General features: G+C 43.2%; 1 protein-coding gene across 3 annotated transcripts in view; it reads right to left on the reverse strand.

Moving 5' to 3' along the window:
* The window catches only part of LOC121543713 (D(4) dopamine receptor-like), a 52509-nt gene extending 37540 nt beyond the window's left edge, over positions 1-14969 (reverse strand). For 2 of the 3 annotated variants that reach the window (XM_041853856.2, XM_041853854.2), the window contains exons 1-3: positions 14528-14969; positions 1523-1601; positions 133-307 (exon numbers count right to left, since the gene is read on the reverse strand). The gene's annotated coding sequence lies outside the window, so the exon portion shown is untranslated. The remainder of the gene's footprint in view (positions 1-132; positions 308-1522; positions 1602-14527) is intronic. The other variant, XM_041853855.2, reaches the window with a different exon arrangement.
* Positions 14970-19530: the final 4561 nt, after the last annotated feature.

Consider the following 19530-nt stretch of genomic DNA (forward strand, 5'->3'; position numbering starts at 1 on the left):
TTTGCCTGTTTGATGGCTCGTGAGAGAGAGAGGGAGCGTGTATGTGTGTGCGTGCATGCACATCATGCCCATAAATTCAGAGGGAAGTGTGTAATCACATCACTCCCTCACAACCCTGACAGATGTTCATACCTTGATGAAGTGAGGCCGGGAGATGGGCAGAGCGTGATGTGTGTCCTGACCGCTGTTTCTAGACACAGTGTGTTTAGCGTGTGTGTGTCAGCCAACTGCTTCCCCTCGCTGAGACCCGTAACAGCCATGTTTTATAGAGATGACTCTTCAGTCATGCTCGTCTCAGAGATCACACCTGCCAGGGAAGAGGAAGAGGTGGAATGTAAAAAACAAAAAAACAAATCTTTATATCGCTTCCAGAGTGACCTCCGCTATTTTTCATCTGAAGTGATGCTACAGTAAGCATCTGTGTTTTCACATCAGTGCGGTTTAAAGGAAAACTCCACCCAAAAACTATCATTTGCTATTTGTTTCATTAGTCTATTTTTTATATATTCCCAAAATGTTTTACATGTCAGCAATGTAGTTTTCAATATATGTAACTTTCAAAATACAGAAATCTTTTAGGATAGCTTTTAAAGGAAAGATTATTACTATTCCCTATGCCCCTCTTTCGTGTCATATTTTTTTAACTCTAACTATAATTCAGATTGTTGTTTTTGTTTGTTGTTTTGCATGTTGTTCTGAAACACACATCTTGTTTTCCCACAGTCTCCCCAATGAGCGTGCTCCAGATCAGAGCAGTTTTTCCTGTGATATGGAACTGTCTTTTCCTCCACGGCAACAGGTGAGGGTTGCCATGACACCAATGAGAGCTCGCACAAGCTACAAAAAAGACCCACTCGAACTGTTCCAGCTCATTTCACTTGTATAGATGCAATATGAAAGCAGGGTTTTTTGTTTTTACAATTTTGGAGTGGTTTGGTCTAGTTTTGATTAACATTTGTTTGTTGAGTTGTCAACTAATGTGAATTCAACGTCCCATGCCATTGGATTTAGGTGAGAAGTTGGGTGAAAAAAATATGAAATTCCCTTACGTGAATTACTTTTTGCAAATCCAATCAGTTTTCCACGTTGATTCAACGTCATCACATTCTTTTTATGATGTGGAAAAAACATTGATTCAACCAGTTTTTGCCCAGTGGGTAGACACATTATGTACAAACAGAGTTTGTTGTGTACTGTTTGTCTATGGCTCTGGTCCAAAAATGATTTTCTTCTCCCATCTGGGCAGTCCAGATTCATTCATTGGTGATTATATTGATGACGTTCCAATTTCAGGGATCTCGTCCTGACAATAGCCACAGATTGCCAAATAGCATTTGTCCCAAGCAGAGACGGATTGCTCTTTTAAATTTGATCCATGGTGGAAATTTGAATTGTGATCTGGAGGGTGTTCAAGCTCACTGCTGTGTTTAATATCTTGGTCAAATTCTAAAGAGCAATCTAGACAAAAGCAAACAAACACACACATGCACACAAACACACACAAAGCATTGCCTAGGCCTACCGTGTAGCAGGTAATTCATCTGCGCGGTCGGCGGACTCGGCGTTCCGCCTTAAATGTCAAACCAAGCGGGAGCTTGCAGCTTAACGAGAGCGGTGCAAAGGAAAAAAACAAGACAGGGAAATAAAGTGGGAGTTATTGAGGTTTATCAGATCAGATGGAATGGACTGATAAAGCAGAGCAAAGACGTGGATAGCCATCACCACTCTTACAACAACACCACATCCCCCTGGGCAAAACCACTGCAGTGTTCAAACAACCCACTGGGCAAAAACTAGTTGAATCAACGTTGATCCATGTCATTTCAACCCCAAAAATCTATGTGATGATGTTGAATCAATGTGGATAACTGATTGGATTTGCAAAAAGTCATCAACATAAGGGCATTTCATATTTTTTTCACCAAACTGTTAACCTAAATCGAATGACATGGTGACATTTTTTATTGATTTCACATTGCATTCACGTTAGATTGACAGCTCAACCAAATGTAAATAAAAACTAGACATTGAACTGACGTCTGTGCACAGTGGGAAGACCCATTAGTCAAATAAGCTTTCCTCCCTCTCGCTCTGTCTGTCATCTGTAAGTCAGGCTGTCAGAGTTGGGCATTGTTCGGCTCCAATTCCTGTTTAATTGGACATGGGATTTCTCTAGAAGTGCCATTACAGCCCAACTGTGATGAATGACCTACCAAAATCCCACTATCAAGATGAATAGTCTCAGGTGAATATTGTCGGGAGAGCTAGACTTACATGAAAGTACATGAAAACGCATTACAGCAGCGGCTACTGAAGAGCTTATTGGTAGATTTCACTTCTGCTGCCCTTATTTAAACAGCAAATATTTTAGATAACTATAAAACTGCTTGTTGTGTTACTATCATTTTGGCAAGTTGAATCTCTGCATGCATACCCTGTCAAATATATATTTTTATATAGGCTAAGTATTGTTTTGTTGCAAGTTTCAAGTGTTTCCTTACAGATACTGGGATTGTGACCGGAAAGGGTTAACTACCAATGGTACAGAGAAAGTGTGAATGTCTTTCAACTGTCATTGTGTGTATCTGTACTATGTATGAACTTTTAGAGAGAGGTCATACAAGTGAATGCCATGGATACCTATTCTATTCTCAATCTCAGCTATTGTTCGGAGATGCTGTTCAGTGATGATAATTTTTTCTCCCTCTCTGTAAGAAAATACATTACGCAACCACAGCTACTCCCCCACACCTCTGGACATGCCAACATGAGCACCTACACACCTCAACAATAGCCCCTGAACATGAGACCATTACAGTAATTATAGTCAATTGGTCCAATCCATGGTGAATATTCTTCTTAAAAAGGAACAATGGAATGCTGTAATTATATACCTCCATTTTTCACCTTTACATTACATGACAGCCACTGAGAAGTGGTGCTCATAGGGCTTAGGTTGATGTATTGATGCTGTCTGTGGCTTGTTATTAATAATGGATGCTGGTGCGTTTCTGCCCAAGCCAGCTCTTTATTCTGCTAGCTGCCAATTATGATGTTAGAGCTGGCCAGTGCAGAGACAAACTGTCACCCTGGGCGGGTCAGCGAAACATGCCGTGGGTTGGAGAGTGGAAGGGAATCGTGTGTGGGAGTTGGCGGGTGTGTGTATGTGTGTGTGAGGTCAAACATTCAGCAGAGCACCATTATATCACCCTCCAGCTTTGCCCATAGCACGGAGAGAGGGGGCAGAGAGAGGAAGAGAGGGAAAGAGAGAGAGAGGGATGGACAGAGAGAGAAAGAGGGAGGAGATAGGGTCGGAAGAGGAGGAAAAGAGAGTGAAAGCGATGAAGAGAGATATAAGCGAGAAATCAAGCAGCCTAGACAGCAGAACATAGATATACTCCTTATGTTGCTGAATGTCAATTTGTTTTCCTACCGAAGCCTGAAACTAACTTTTTCTGAATGCCAAAGTCTGACAGCAAATGCTGCTTAATAAGAAGGTGTTTTTAGCTGTGGCTGAGATATACTTGAACAGGAGACAGCCTGTGATATTTCCTTTTGTGTTGCTTAAATGCCTTTACAAAGATTTTTTACAGCATTTCTGTTCACAGAAGCCATCAGCGCTGGGCCAGAGAGCATGCTGGGACTCATTTGAGACAACAATAGCAGATGGGGCAAGGAGCTGTCAGAATTAGAAAACAGAAACAGACATGCTGGGGTCAGATGTGTGTATGTTTGCTTGTCTGAGTAGTGTGTGTGTGTGTGGTGTTTGTGTGTAGTGTGTGTGTGTGTGTGTGTGTACATCCGGTGTGGGTTAACAGTATATGCCGAAAGATAACAACTGTTCCCACCAGTCAGTCAAAATAATGGTTATCCACTGTTTGCATGCTCTTGTACAGTGTGTTATAAAAATGTATGACTACTTCACTGGAAAGAGTAAGTGTGGAAGAGAGGCATAACATCTATCAACACCACATCAGCTCTCGCTCCACATTCTCAAATAAATAACTAATGGGTATATGCATCCTTCAGAGAGCGAGAGGGAGCGAGAGGGAGATGGAGAGGGAAGAGTGTAATGGTATTTTAAGAGGTGTCAACGTCTATGTGGTCATTTCTTCAAACCATTTACATGGTGGAAATGACTGAAATGACTGGTCCTGGGAGCCCTTCCTGCATGGATGTGTGAGCTTACTCATCTCATCTCAGTCCATCATCCTCAACACTTGAACTGTCAATTAGCCAGGTGGGACCCCAGGCAACAGCTAACATGGAGACTACATAATGAGTATTGGGAGAGGAGGATAGCGTGATTGTCAGCTTGGGTGTTTGTATTGGCTCCTGGGACGAGATGTTGTTCCACACGCTAAGTTTAGTCTCGCATAAAGAAGAAGAACACAAAACCATATAAAAGCATCTGTCTATGTCATAATCGTTTTATGTTGCAGGTGTGTGTATGCGTAATGTGTTAGCTTCCTGTCACATCTATTAGCTCATATGCAGTTGGAATGGACTTGGAATGGAGTGAGTATGACGTGTGTTTGCCTATGTGTGTGTGCATCTGCATCCGCATACCATTACCATACCCCCAAGAGCATTGACCTGTATTTGCCCTCTATCTCTCTTTCTTCTTGTCTGTCTGTCTCTCTTGTTCTCTATCCTAATCACTAGTTGTAGTTTTCTTCCCCTCTCTCCCTCTCCCGACCCTTTCCCTCCTATATCAATAGTTTCCTTTCATCCATCCTATCTCTCTATTTTTTCACCCCCTCTCTCTTTGGGCTCTCTCTTATCCTTTTCTCTTCTCTCTCTTTCTTTCTTGTATTTCTCTGCTTTCATCCATAGCTGCTGCTCCGGTTGTGCTCTGTCGTCCGTGGCTGCCTGAGTGGCCATTTGTCCAACACCACTCTCCACAATCCACACCACCACTAGTGCTGCTGCTGCCATTTATCAGACACATCATCCCAGTCTTGGCAAACAACCCGCTAAAATCAAAACATGTACATCATCAGGCTACTGCGGTGTGATGTCTGCCGGTCAGTATTAGGCTCTCTTTTAGCACTACTGTAGCAGCATCAACTGGACGCTTGTGTGTCTCAAGTCTCCACACACAGACGACGAGCCGGTCGGTATCCTAGAAACGTCCTTTGTCATAAAGATGATGCTGATCCGGGGCCTCAGATTTAATTTACTTGGCTAATGAGCTGCCTGTCGTTTTGCATGAGGAGAGGAACCATTTGCATTATCATGGGTCTGTGAGAGATTTATTGAGAGATGATTTCTCCACGATATATAAATGACATTTCTCTGTCCATGCCAAATGATGCAAGACCACAGATGTTGTAAAAGTGTCTGCAACAGGTGGCAAACGCTCAAATAAAACTTAATAACATAATGTGCAGCATGTATCAGCCAGTCAGTCTCAATACAGGACATGGTATGTTTCAGTGGGGGCTGGTGAGGGGAGGACAGCTCATAGTTATGGCCGGAATGGAATTAATGGAATGGTATCAAGCACATTACATAGAAACAATGTGTTTGATATGTGTTTAATACCGTTCCATTCATTCCATTCCAACGAGTCACCAAACCAGCCACCACTGGTCTGTGTCGCAGTAGCCTCATTGGCTCATCTTCCATCCTTCAATGCTAGCCTACTGATCTGACAGGTCTTCTTAGAGAAAGGTATGAGTCCTCTCTCTCTCTCTCTCTCTCTCTCTCTCTCTCTCTCTCTCTCTCTCTCTCTCTCTCTCTCTCTCTCTCTCTCTCTCTCTCTCTCTCTCTCTCTCTCTCTCTCTCTCTCTCTCTCTCTCTCTCTCTCTCTCTCTCTCTCTCTCTCTCTCTCTCTCTCTCTCTCTCTCTCTCTCTCTCTCTCTATATATATATATATATATACAGCTCTGGCAAAAATATAGGTTTCTCTGGTTTTACTATTTATAGGTATGTGTTTGGGTGAAATTAACATTTTTTGTTTTATTCTATATACTACTGACAACATTTCTCCCAAATTCCAAATAAAAATATTGTCATTTAGAGCATTTATTTGCAGAAAATAATAATGCAAAGAAAATAAGTTCATGTTCATTTTTAAACAACACAATACTAATGTTTTAACTTAGGAAGAGTTCAGAAATCAATATTTGGTGGATTAACCCTGATTTTCAATCACAGCTTTCATGCGTCTTGGCATGCTCTCCACCAGTCTTTCACATTGATGTTGGGTGACTTTATGCCACTCCTGGCACAAAAATTCAAGCTTTGTTTGATGGCTTGTGACCATCCATCTTCCTCTTGATCACATTCCAGAAGTTTTCAATGGGGTTCAGGTCTGGAGATTGGGCTGGCCATGACAGGGTCTTGATCTGGTGGTCCTCCATCCACACCTTGTGTTACGAACCCCGTGGCTCTAAACATCTAGGGTGGATGGACATGAGACCCGTAACATAAATCATGCAAATTAGGAGTGTGACATGGAACAGTGAGAACAAAAATTACACAACAACCATGAACTACCGTCAAACATAAATGGTTTATTTCTGAACACACGGTAAAGGTTTGGGAAAAAGGGCTGAGCAGGACCCAAGAAATGAAACAATAGTGTAAAACACCCCTAAACTGATCTTGCCTGCCTCAAGAACCGCTAGGCTACTGCTACTCATAAAAAAATACAGTGGGTGGTCCGCTCAGGTCTAACTAGTGTTTATAGACAGTTCTTTCTACGGGAAATGTATGCCCAAGGGCAGCTAGCTCAAACTCCCCTTTTCCCAGAAACACACAAAGTTACCAAACAGAGTAACCAGCAAATTAATGAGTACTCTAAACACAGGACATCACAGTATCCATTACTCATATACAAAAGAGTAGTCTAACAAAATTACCAACCAGAGTAACCAGCAAATTAGTGAGTAAACAAAAACAGGACACCACAGTGTCCATACTCACATACGGAAATAGTCTCTCTCCTGGTGGTAGGTGCGGGAAATGCGTTTATAGCTGAGACCTTGGCATCTACAGGGCGCACCTGACCATGGCCGACCTGTTTACCGAGATAAGTAACAGTGGCCTTCCCAAACTCGTACTTTGCTAAGTTCAGGGTTAGAGAAGCGGCTGCTAGACGTTCACACACTACCCTTAGAGTGTTAACATGATCAGACCACTCCGTTGAATAAATTACCAGATCATCAAGGTAAGCACTACAATTAGGAACTCCAGCCAATACTGTGTTAACCAGGCGTTGGAAAGTGGCTGGTGCGTTCCGCATCCCAAATGCCATGACAGCATATTGTAGGAAGTGATCTGGGGTCACAAAGGCAGAGATGTCGGAGGCACGTGCGGTTAACGGCACCTGCCAGTAACCTTTTAGAAGATCTAGTTTGGTTACATAAGTAGCAGCACCAACAGTATCAATACAGTCATCCAGTCTGGATAACGGGAACGAGTCGGGCACTGTGACAGCATTGACCTTCCGATAGTCCGTACATAATCTGGATGTCCCATCAGGTTTAGGAACCAGAATGCATGGAGAACTCCAAGGACTTGAACTTGGCATAGCCAGGTTATTCTCCAGCAAATAACCGACCTCATCCCTCATTATCTTTCTCTTAGAGACGTTGACACGATAAGCATGTTGCTTGATAGGTGCAGCGTTTCCAACATTAATGTCATGTTCTAACACATTTGTACATGTAGGAACATCATTAAAAAGACATGGAAAGCTGTGTAATAGTCTCACAATATCATCTGACTGTCTGTCCGTTAAATGAATCAGGCTTGACGGGAGAGACAGCAGCATCTCTGAATTGGGCAATCTAGCACACTGCTGCTGAGTATTGCGCAACTCCAAACCATCTCCGTCCACATCATTAACATGACCTCCCACTACAGCCGTAGCAGCCATAGAGACAGCCGACTCGGCCAGTTTCTCTGGACTGTCTACCTGAGTGACGGGTCTGGTGTGGTATGTATCCTCAGACACTGATGGGCTTACAGGAACAGCAACCACATCCCCTACAGGAGCAGCAGACTCAGGCGGCGGTAACTCAAGCACTCGCTCGTTCAACAATATCGCTAGCACTACTTCCCTAACTTCTGCTTTCACTAAACCCCTCGGTATGGGTACAGAAAAGTGGTCAGCCAAAGCCTGTAGATCCACTCTACGGCAATTCTCAAAAACCTCCCACGTAGGGTTTTCCAAAAATGCATCCAAATCAAAAGTAGCCATCCTAAACTAGCAACACGAGCCGTCGAATACTGAACACACAAAAAAAACAGGTAGTACAGCTGCCAAGCTCAACACTGAACCAGACACTTACTAATTTGCATGAGTAGCATGGGATAGATCCCGGATGAGCCCCCACTTTATGTTACGAATCCCGTGGCTCTAAACGTCTAGGGTGGGTGGACATGAGACCCGTAACATAATTCAGGCAAATTAGGAGTGTGACATGGAACAGTGAGAAAAAACTACGCGACAACCATAAACTACCGTCAAACATAAATGGTTTATTTCTGAACACACGGTAAAGGTTTGGGAAAAAGGGCTGAGCAGGACCCAAGAAATGAAACAATAGTGTAAAACACCCCTAAACTGATCTTGCCTGCCTCAAGAACCGCTAAGCTACTGCTACTCATAAAAAAAATACAGTGGGTGGTCCGCTCAGGTCTAACTAGTGTTTATAGACAGTTCTTTCTACGGGAAATGTATGCCCAAGGGCAGCTTGCTTAACTTCCCCTTTTCCCAGAAACACACAAAATAGCCAAACAGAGTAATTAGCAAATTAGTGAGTACACAATACACAGGACACCACCGTATCCATACTCACATACAAAAAGTAGTCAAACAAAGTTACTAAACAGCGGAACCAGCAACTTAGTGAGTAAACAAAAACAGGACACCACAGTGTCCATACTCACATACGGAAACAGTCTCTCTCTCTCAACAAACATAACTGACTGGTTTTTATATAATGGGATGTGTGATTGAAAACCGAGCAACAGGTGGTGAAATGCAGAGGAATGTTCACTGATTGGTCCACCTTTGCAATCAGCAGACATCTCAACGACCACCAATCAGGAACATACAGGACACCTGTGATTAGGGCAGAAGGAGAGAAAAACACAGGACACAGGATACCTGTATCCGTAACACCTTGATTGACCTGGCTGTGTGGCATGGCGCATTTTCCTGCTGGAAAAAACAATCCTCAGAGTTGGGGAACAATGTCAGAGCAAAAGGAAGCAAGTTTTCTTCCAGGACAACCTTGTACGTGGCTTGATTCATGCATCCTTCACAAAGACAAATCTGCCCGATTCCAGCCTTGCTAAAACATCCCAAGATCATCACCGATCCTCCACCAAATTTCACAGTGGGTGCGAGACACTGTGGCTTGTAGGCCTCTCCAGGTCTCCGTCTAACCATTAGACAACCAGGTGCTAGGCAAAGCTGAAAATTGGACTCATCAGAGAAGATGACCTTACTCCAGTCCTCTATGGTCCAATCCTTATGGTCTTTTGCAAACCTCAGCCTGGCTCTTCTTTGCTTCTCATTGATGAAGGGCTTTTTTCTAGCTTTGCACGACTTCAGCCCTGCCCCTAGGAGCCTGTTTCGAACCGTCCTCGCCGTGCACTTCACCCCAGCTGCCGTTTGCCATTCTTTTTGTAGGTCACTTGATGTCATCCTACGGTTGTTGAGTGACATTCTAATGAGTTGGTGGTCTTCCCGGTCAGTAGAGAGTCATTTTCGCCCTCTGCCGGTCTGTAGTCTGTTGTCCCCAATGTCTGCTGCTTGACCTTGTTCTTATGAACCGCCGTCTTTGAAATTTTAAGGATGGAAGCAACCTGACGCTCACTGTATCCCTCTGCCAGTAAAGCCAGAATTGAACCCTTATTTTCCTCACTCAAAACGTTCCCTTTCAACTCTTTTGGCATGGTCAATAGTTATTTTTTGATTAATATTACTTTTGAGGTACTATTAGCACTGTTTTTGCCATCCAGCTGATCCTATTACAGGAGGATAGTGATGACCACAGCAGTGGTTTTTATACTTTTCCTCGTTAAATAACATTTGGTTCAGGTGATCACCTAATCAGTACCTAATTCAGTAGAATGAGGTGTGCCTGTGTTGGATTTCAACAGACACTGGAATGGAATGGCTGTCATACAGTGGGGAAAAAAAGTATTTAGTCAGCCACCAATTGTGCAAGTTCTCCCTGTCACGCCCTGGCTCTGGGGACTCTTGTATGTTGAGCCAGGGTGTTAGTTTCTTTGTGTAGTGTCTATGTTTCGCTTTCTATGTTCTGTTCTAGGTTATGTGTTTCTATGTTGGCCGGGGTGGTTCTCAATCAGAGGCAACGTGAATCAGCTGTTGCTTGTTGTCTCTGATTGGGAACCATACTTAGGCAGCCTGTTGTGCACTTGTGTTTTGTGGGATCTTGTTCCGTGTTGGTTTGTGTTCATGACCGAGGACTTCACGTATCGTTTTGTTATTTTGTTGTTGTATTGTGTCGTGTTGCTAAGTACTATTAAAGTATGTACTCATATCACGCTGCGCCTTGGTCCGCTCATTATGACGACCGTGACACGCCCACTTAAAAAGATGAGAGAGGCCTGTAATTTTCATCATAGGTACACGTCAACTATGACAGACATAATGAGGAAAAGAAATCCAGAAAATCACATTGTAGGATTTTTAATGAATTTATTTGCAAATTATGGTGGAAAATAAGTATTTGGTCAATAACAAAAGTTTCTCAATACTTTGTTATATACCCTTTGTTGGCAATGACACAGGTCAAACGTTTTCTGTAAGTCTCCACAAGGTTTTCACACACTGTTGCTGGTATTTTGGCCCATTCCTCCATGCAGATCTCCTCTAGAGCAGTGATGTTTTGGGGCTGTCGCTGGGCAACACAGACTTTCAACTCCCTCCAAAGATTTTCTATGGGGTTGAGATCTGGAGACTGGCTAGGCCACTCCAGGACCTTGAAATGCAAAGCCACTCCTTCGTTGCCTGGGCGGTGTGTTTGGGATCATTGTCATGCTGAAAGACCCAGCCACGTTTCATCTTCAATGCCCTTGCTGATGGAAGGAGGTTTTCACTCAAAATCTCACGATACATGGCCCCATTCATTCTTTCCTTTACACGGATCAGTCGTCCTGGTCCCTTTGCAGAAAAACAGCCCCAAAGCATGATGTTTCCACCCCCATGCTTCACAGTAGGTATGGTGTTCTTTGGATGCAACTCAGCATTCTTTGTCCTCCAAACACGACGAGTTGAGTTTTTACCAAAAAGTTATATTTTGGTTTCATCTGACCATATGACATTCTCCCAATCCTCTTCTGGATCATCCAAATGCACTCTAGCAAACTTCAGACAGGCCTGGACATGTACTGGCTTAAGCAGGGGACACGTCTGGCACTGCAGGATTTGAGTCCCTAGCGGCGTAGTGTGTTACTGATGGTAGGCTTTGTTACTTTGGTCCCAGCTCTCTGCAGGTCATTCACTAGGTCCCCCATGTGGTTCTGGGATTTTTGCTCACCGTTCTTGTGATCATTTTGACCCCACGGGGTGAGATCTTGCGTGGAGCCCCAGATCGAGGGAGATTATCAGTGGTCTTGTATGTCTTCCATTTCCTAATAATTGCTCCCACAGTTGATTTCTTCAAACCAAGCTGCTTACCTATTGCAGATTCAGTCTTCCCAGCCTGGTGCAGGTCTACAATTTTGTTTCTGGTGTCCTTTGACAGCTCTTTGGTCTTGGCCATAGTGGAGTTTGGAGTGTGACTGTTTGAGGTTGTGGACAGGTGTCTTTTATAATGATAACAAGTTCAAACAGGTGCCATTAATACAGGTAACGAGTGGAGGACAGAGGAGCCTCTTAAAGAAGAAGTTACAGGTCTGTGAGAGCCAGAAATCTTGCTTGTTTGTAGGTGACCAAATACTTATTTTCCACCATAATTTGCAAATAAATTCATTAAAAATCCTACAATGTGATTTTCTGGAGAAAAAAAATCTCAATTTGTCTGTCATAGTTGACGTGTACCTATGATGAAAATTACAGGCCTCTCTCATCTTTTTAAGTGGGAGAACTTGCACAATTGGTGGCTGACTAAATACTTTTTTCCCCCACTGTACATGTAGAGATGCTGATTTAAGAAAAATGTGCAGTGTTTTCTTAATTTTTTCCAGAGCTGTGTGTGTGTGTGTGTGTGTGTGTGCATGTGTATGTGTATATATATATATATATGTGTGTATATGTGTGTATGTTTATATGGCTATCTTTTTATCTATCAATATTTGTGAATAGAAGATGGAGTTTGTAAAGGGTATCTGACAGGACTTGAGTAGGGGAAGCAATAAGTCATAGGCCCTATAGTATAGAAATTGATATATGGCCATGCCTTCGTCTCTCAATACTTTTTTATGGGATGTTGGGGAATGTATAGAGTGTGGCTTGAATGAATCTTGACTTGGAGGCTGCATGAATACCAATGATGACAGAAAAAGCATGTAGGTTAGCAGTGCACCTCCCATTGATTCTGAAATGATCGTGTTCATCGAAACAATAGCAAATGAGATGGCGGGCGGACATATTAGAATGCTCGGTGCTCTGGAACCATAGGAACTAACCTGTAGCTCGCCTGCCATATGGTTTTATAGAGGGCTTAATCTGAGCATTTCTTAAAATGTGTCCCAAATGGCACCCTATTCCCTACAAAGTGCAGGACTGGTCAAAAGTAGTGCACTATATAGGGAATAGGGTGCCATTTGAGATGCAACCATACTTTCTCTACTCTTCCTTCCATGAAGGTTTACATTGGACAGGGTCGTGGCAGGTGATGGATGATTAAAAAATATAAACACATGGTTGTCAAAGGGAGGGTCAGGGAAGTCATTTCACGCCTGAGACCGCTAAAGCTTGTCTAAAGAAGAAAGTTGTTTATCTTTTGTTTTCTGCTCATTAAATGTGCTGATGTCGAGTTAGGGGTAGTTTATGTAATCTGGGTAGTCTTTTCCATTAAAAGCATTGCTGTTTTCCAGGGTGTGCTATCCGTCAGTTTCATTGACAGCTCTATATAGTGTACTGACAGTCTGACAGATGAGAAATTAAATCTTACTTTGTGTTTATCAATATCTAAAAAGAAATAGCTGAACTAGCCCCTTTTGTGTTTTCATTGCCCTTTAACTGTGTTTTTGCGAACCACCTGTCCTGTCCCATGTTATCGCTCCATATGGCATTGCACATGTGCTCACCAGTTGTGGCTGACACAAGGACTTTATCATTGTGTTGGAGGCCATCCAGAGCTCATCAGACTGGGCTGGGTGGTGTTGGGTGGTGGCCTGGGTGGTGGTGGTGGGTCCAAATTAAGCCCCCAGAGCCGCTGCGACCAACTGTGCCAACAGCTGCTTACTAGGAAGCGTAGTGGCGTTGGGTTTAGAGGAGATAGAAACGGAGCCAGGACTGTATTAACAAGGGTTTATGATGCTGCGTATGCTCTACATGTGGCTGTGCTGTAGTGTGTAGCAGGAGACAGTAGCAGCACGCCATGGGAGCGTGTTTCAGTAGGGTAGAGTCTCTCGGTTTCTTAGAAATTGAAATACTGAGATATAGTTGGGATGCTGGTCTTTTTCACTACTCACACTAATAGGAGCACAACTGTTCTATGATTTACATTTCTATGTGGAATAATTATGTAATTGTCTGGGCAATGCTAAATGAGTAACTGCTGGTTTTCCATGGCTTGTGGTTATTTCCTTTTGTGCACCATGCCACCCTGGGGGGATCTTATCTCACAGACAGAATCTGACACTACCCCCCATCCTCTCAAGGCTCACACTGGTCAGAGGAGGCCAGCAGTGTGCTGTCTTATTGGTCGAAGGCTACATTTATGCACTCTTCACAGAGATGTGTAAGGGTGCAAATAAACAACAGGAATAAAACGTCAACAGCCTCCCCCCAAATGACCCTGTTAAGGTAGCACAAAACATGAACAGTAAAGCTAATGGAAATTTGACACCCTAGCTTTTGAAAACTATTATTAGTTTAAATGTATATGAAGCCGATATATTTTGATGTCAAACTCAGTGATGAATAGAGATGTTACCATTAAGATGATTAGATAGAGGACAACAAAGTCATGCACCAGTTCTCTCTGTCATGATACTAATCATGCCTGATCTGTTTTGATTAAGAAAATAATTATAATCATTATAAATCCTCTTTAATATGACAATCTTTGAAATGTGTATTTCTTCTGGTATACCAATAGTGTGCTTTTCCATTTTAAAAACTCAAATGAATTATTTATTACTGTTGAACACTTGGATATAACAACCATTTTATGTATCAATATGCAGAATCCTATCACCATTTTCCAATAACATTTTCACCATTATATGCAGATCTTTTTTACTTAGACTTTTTTGTCATCACGTTTATATCAATTAGACTATTTGTTTTTGGTATTATAAACTTGAGTTTCAACAAGAGTAAAACACAGAACTAAAAATATAGCACAAAAGGCAAAAAGGTACTCACATCAACATCAAGCCTTTGACCCCATGAAGTCTATCAATCCTGTTATCCCTGTCACTCCGAGGTTCCCAGTCCGAACTGTCTCAGTCAACCCTGACGTTGTCTGCTCCGCTGTTTTCCTTCTCTCAGCTCCACAAAACTGTCCGTCAACCGCTGTTTTCCCCCTCGCTCCGCCACACACTCACACTCACTACTCTATCTCCTCCTGCTCAAATAAATGTGCAGAGTTTTACTCTTGCTGAGCCATCTGTCTGAAGTGAAAGTCCATGACTGAAGTGTCAGAAAGTTGTCCTCTGCCTTCACATTTATGATATGACACAACGTGACTGAGCCCACATCGTCTCCCTTCTCAAAGACTCAGCCACAGAGAGTGTGCTGGCACTCACAAACTCTCTCCTCACACTCTCTATATTTATCTCTGTCTCGCTTTCTCTCTCTCGCTCTATCCCCCTCTCTCTCTATTTTCTCTCTATCTTTATTTTTATCTTCCTCACTTTTGTCCGTCTCTGTACATCTCTCTCCCTCTCTCTCCCGCTCTCTCTGGATGCTGAGGGACCATCACTTGCTTAATTACTCATGATTTGCCTGAAGCCTCTGTGATTTGTTGACAGTTAGAGGCTGCTGTGCACCCCTCCCCGGTCCCTTCACTCTCACAGAACAGCTGCTGCCCTATCACTGGGTCTCGCTACGTTCTGACTCCACCCCTCTCTTACTGCCGCTGCACCTGAATCAGTGTTTCAGGGCTTCTTGCCAGCTACAGAAATAGAGCTCGTAGAATAGACATGGTTCTATATTCTATTTGATTTTCCATGGAACCCACCATAGAAAATGAACTACACGTATATCTCAACGAGTCTCACCAATATGACAGCTTAATAGAAGTGGCTTTAAGTGTGAGCACTTTAAGTGTGAGTACCACTTGCCTGTCGCTCACTCTGATCTACCCTGAGGAGAGTAGTGAGTCTTGTACTCCTCAAGGCAGGAATGTTATCTCAATTAAAATCATGATTACTCAATGGTATGGTGGAGGGTAAACCAGAGAGTTCTTGAAAACATGCATACAGCTGTATGTTCATTCATTTTCATGAGTGTAGTTGATAGTAAACTGTACATAAGGTGTAATTGTATGTGTCGGAGTGTGTCGGAGTGTGTCGGGGTGTGTGTGCGTGTGTGGTGTGTGCATGCGTGTGTTGTGTGTGTTTGTATTATTGGCTAGTATATATTGACATGTGTGTGTGTTGTACAGGGTTGCAACCTTATATCGTGACACAGCCAGGCATGTGTGAAACGGACCTGGGAAAGGGTGTTAAACATTTGGGCCCCTCCACGCTCCCTGCGAGTGTGTCTGATCCTATCAGGTGAGTTTTAGCTGCATAATGCAGCCCACGGATGTCCTATACTCCAGGCAGACAGAAATAAAGCAGGGAGTCTGCACTGAGGCTTATAGGAAGACCGGGAGAGAGGAAAAACAGCACCCTGAGAAACGCCAGCAAAATCCATTACAGGTTGATAACCTAACCTTTCCCTGGCTGCATTGGTCAGACCTGATGAATTGTGGAATTGGTATTTGGTATTGTGACAGGGTCACAATCACCAGCCTGCTCCTTCAAAGCCACACTATCTTGCAGCTCAATCAACTCCATTTGCAGTGATGCAACATCTACCCATCTGAAGATCTGTTTTACTTCTTCTGACAACTTTGTCACATTTGTGATGAGCAACAGCAGTTATCTTCCGACAGTGAAGTCATCAAAACGAGCCTTGAAGTTATCCATCAGCTTCTGGATGAAATCCACATGGCTGGGAACATCTTTGTCTCCCTGCGTTTGCACCAGAAGATTGGGGAAGTAGAAAAGTTCTCCCTGGAGATCGTTCTTGAAAAGCTCAAATTTCTTCTGGAAAGCCCGGACTGCTGTTATCATATCACACACTGTGTTGTCCCGTCCCTGCAGCTTAACATTCAGTTGATTAAGGTGTGATGTAATGTCTGTCAAAAATGCAACTGTTTCCATCTTCTCCTCATCTTCCAAAACTCAGAAAACTGAGTTGCCTTTTCATTCTTTTACTCTAATATGAAAGCTTTGATTTCCTCCTGAATGGCCCAAAAGCATTCCAAAACCCTTCCAAAACCCTGCCTTTGCTGAGCCATCTGACATTGTTGTGCAGAAATACAGTGGGGAGAACAAGTATTTGATACACTGCTGATTTTGCAGGTTTTCCTACTTACAAAGCATGTAGAGGTCTGTAATTTTTTATCATAGGTACACTTCAACTGTGAGAGACGGAATCTAAAACAAAAATCCAGAAAATCACATTGTATGATTTTAAGTAATTAATTTGCATTTTATTGCATGACATAAGTATTTGATCACCTACCAACCAGTAAGAATTCCGGCTCTCACAGACCTGTTAGTTTTTCTTTAAGAAGCCCTCCTGTTCTCCACTCATTACCTGTATTAACTGCACCTGTTTGAACTCGTTACCTGTATAAAAGACACCTGTCCACACACTCAATCAAACAGACTCCAACCTCTCCACAATGGCCAAGACCAGAGAGCTGTGTAAGGACATCAGGGATACAATTGTAGACCTGCACAAGGCTGGGATGGGCTACAGGACAATAGGCAAGCAGCTTGGTGAGAAGGCAACAACTGTTGGCGCAATTATTAGAAAAAGGAAGAAGTTCAAGATGACGGTCAATCACCCTCGGTCTGGGGCTCCATGCAAGATCTCACCTCGTGGGGCATCAATGATCATGAGGAAGGTGAAGGATCAGCCCAGAACTACACGGCAGGACCTGGTCAATGACCTGAAGAGAGCTGGGACCACAGTCTCAAAGAAAACCATTAGTAACACACTACGCCATCATGGATTAAAATCCTGCAGCGCACGCAAGGTCCCCCTGCTCAAGCCAGCGCATGTCCAGGCCCGTCTGAAGTTTGCCACTGACCAACTGGATGATCCAGAGGACGAATGGGAGGTCATGTGGTCTGATGAGACAAAAATAGAGCTTTTTGGTCTAAACTCCACTCGCCGTGTTTGGAGGAAGAAGAAGGATGAGTACAACCCCAAGAACACCATCCCAACCGTGAAGCATGGAGGTGGAAACATAATTCTTTGGGGATGCTTTTCTGCAAAGGGGACAGGACGACTGCACCGTATTGAGGGGAGGATGGATGGGGCCATGTATCGCGAGATCTTGGCCAACAACCTCCTTCCCTCAGTAAGAGCATTGAAGATGGGTCGTGGCTGGGTCTTCCAGCATGACAACGACCCGAAACACACAGCCAGGGCGACTAAGGAGTGGCTCCGTAAGAAGCATCTCAAGGTCCTGGAGTGGCCTAGCCAGTCTCCAGACCTGAACCCAATAGAAAATCTTTGGAGGGAGCTGAAAGTCCGTATTGCCTAGCAACAGCCCCGAAACCTGAAGGATCTGGAGAAGGTCTGTATGGAGAGTGGGACAAAATCCCTGCTGCAGTGTGTGCAAACCTGGTCAAGACCTACAGGAAACGTATGATCTCTGTAATTGCAAACAAAGGTTTCTGTACCAAATATTAAGTTCTGCTTTTCTGATGTATCAAATACTTATGTCATGCAATAAAATGCAAATTAATTACTTAAAAAACATACAATGTGATTTTCTGGATTTTTGTTTTAGATTCCGTCTCTCACAGTTGAAGTGTACCTATGATAAAAAATTACAGACCTCTACATGCTTTGTAAGTCATCAAAACTGGCATTGGCCTCTGTCAGAATGCCTCGTAGCAGGCGCTGTTGTAGGGATGATGTTGCACTCAAAAAGTTGATCAGTGTCATCATCGTTTGTCATGACCTCAGAAAACTATTTTCCCAGACTGGCACACAGGACAGATTGATGGATGATGCAGTGGTATGATGTCAGGTCAGGGTGGTCCTCTTTCAAACGTGCAACCAGTCCCCTCCCTCTTCCTATCATGGCTGGAGCTCCATCTGTGGTGATGGAGACCACTGACTTCAGATCTATCCCTCTTTTTGTCAGCATCCCTTTGATGGCCTCATGGATATCCTCTTCCCGCATGTGTGCTTCTAGACAGCTCCTCACAGAATTCCTTCTTTGTTTCATTATAAAATCTGACAAACACCAGAAGCTGGGCATTATCAGTGTTATCTGTTGATTCATCCATAGCTAATGAAACACATGCTGCATTCTGAATGGCCTCATCAAGTTGTGAAGTTAAATCTTCAGCTAATATTTCAGTTGTCCTCATTGCTGTGGAATCTGACAGTGGGATCTGTTTGATCTTTCCCCCGAGCTCATCTTTTTGTTTACCTTCAAGCAAGGTGTCAGCAACTTCACATATGCATACTTTTACCATCTCAGTGTCTGAAAATGTTGTTTTGTGTTTTCCCAAAACCCAAGCTATCCTCAGTAAACACTCTATTGCACGTTGTTGGGCTGTCAGATAATTGACAATGACTTTTTGGTGGACCTCTCATATTGAGATTTGAGTTGGTCAATCTTGTTTGTTCTCACCTCCATATTCAGGGGATACGTCTGATTGAATTTACTCTGCCTGGTGTCATAATGCGCTTAACATTGGCACTTTTCACGAGAGCTACGGACTCACTGCATGTCAGGCACATTGCTTTTGTGCTAGTTGCGGGGAGAATGAATAAATACTGTTCCGTCTACTCGTCTTTGAATATACGGTTTTCAGAGTGAACTTCATTTTTTTATTTTTAACAAGCCATATTAACTAAGATACTGGTAACTAAGCTCCTTCTATCTCTGATATTTACAGTTGAACTGCGGTCAAATCTTTATTTTTCTTTCTGCCTGCTTGTCCCAAGGTTCCACGGAGGATATTTTGATTAATGTGATTGGGTAAAACGTACCCTCTTGTATTTGCTTATAACCACGCGATTGGATTAAATGGTTCACTAGTAGAGGTGGGCGTTGCTTCGAGAGAGAGAGCGAGAAAGAGAGGTTGCTGAGTTAAAGAGGCCGCTGCGCCCGGTAGATTTTT

The sequence above is a fragment of the Coregonus clupeaformis genome, chromosome 28, assembly GCF_020615455.1.
Source record: "Coregonus clupeaformis isolate EN_2021a chromosome 28, ASM2061545v1, whole genome shotgun sequence".
In the NCBI taxonomy this organism is placed as follows: Eukaryota; Metazoa; Chordata; class Actinopteri; order Salmoniformes; family Salmonidae; genus Coregonus; species Coregonus clupeaformis.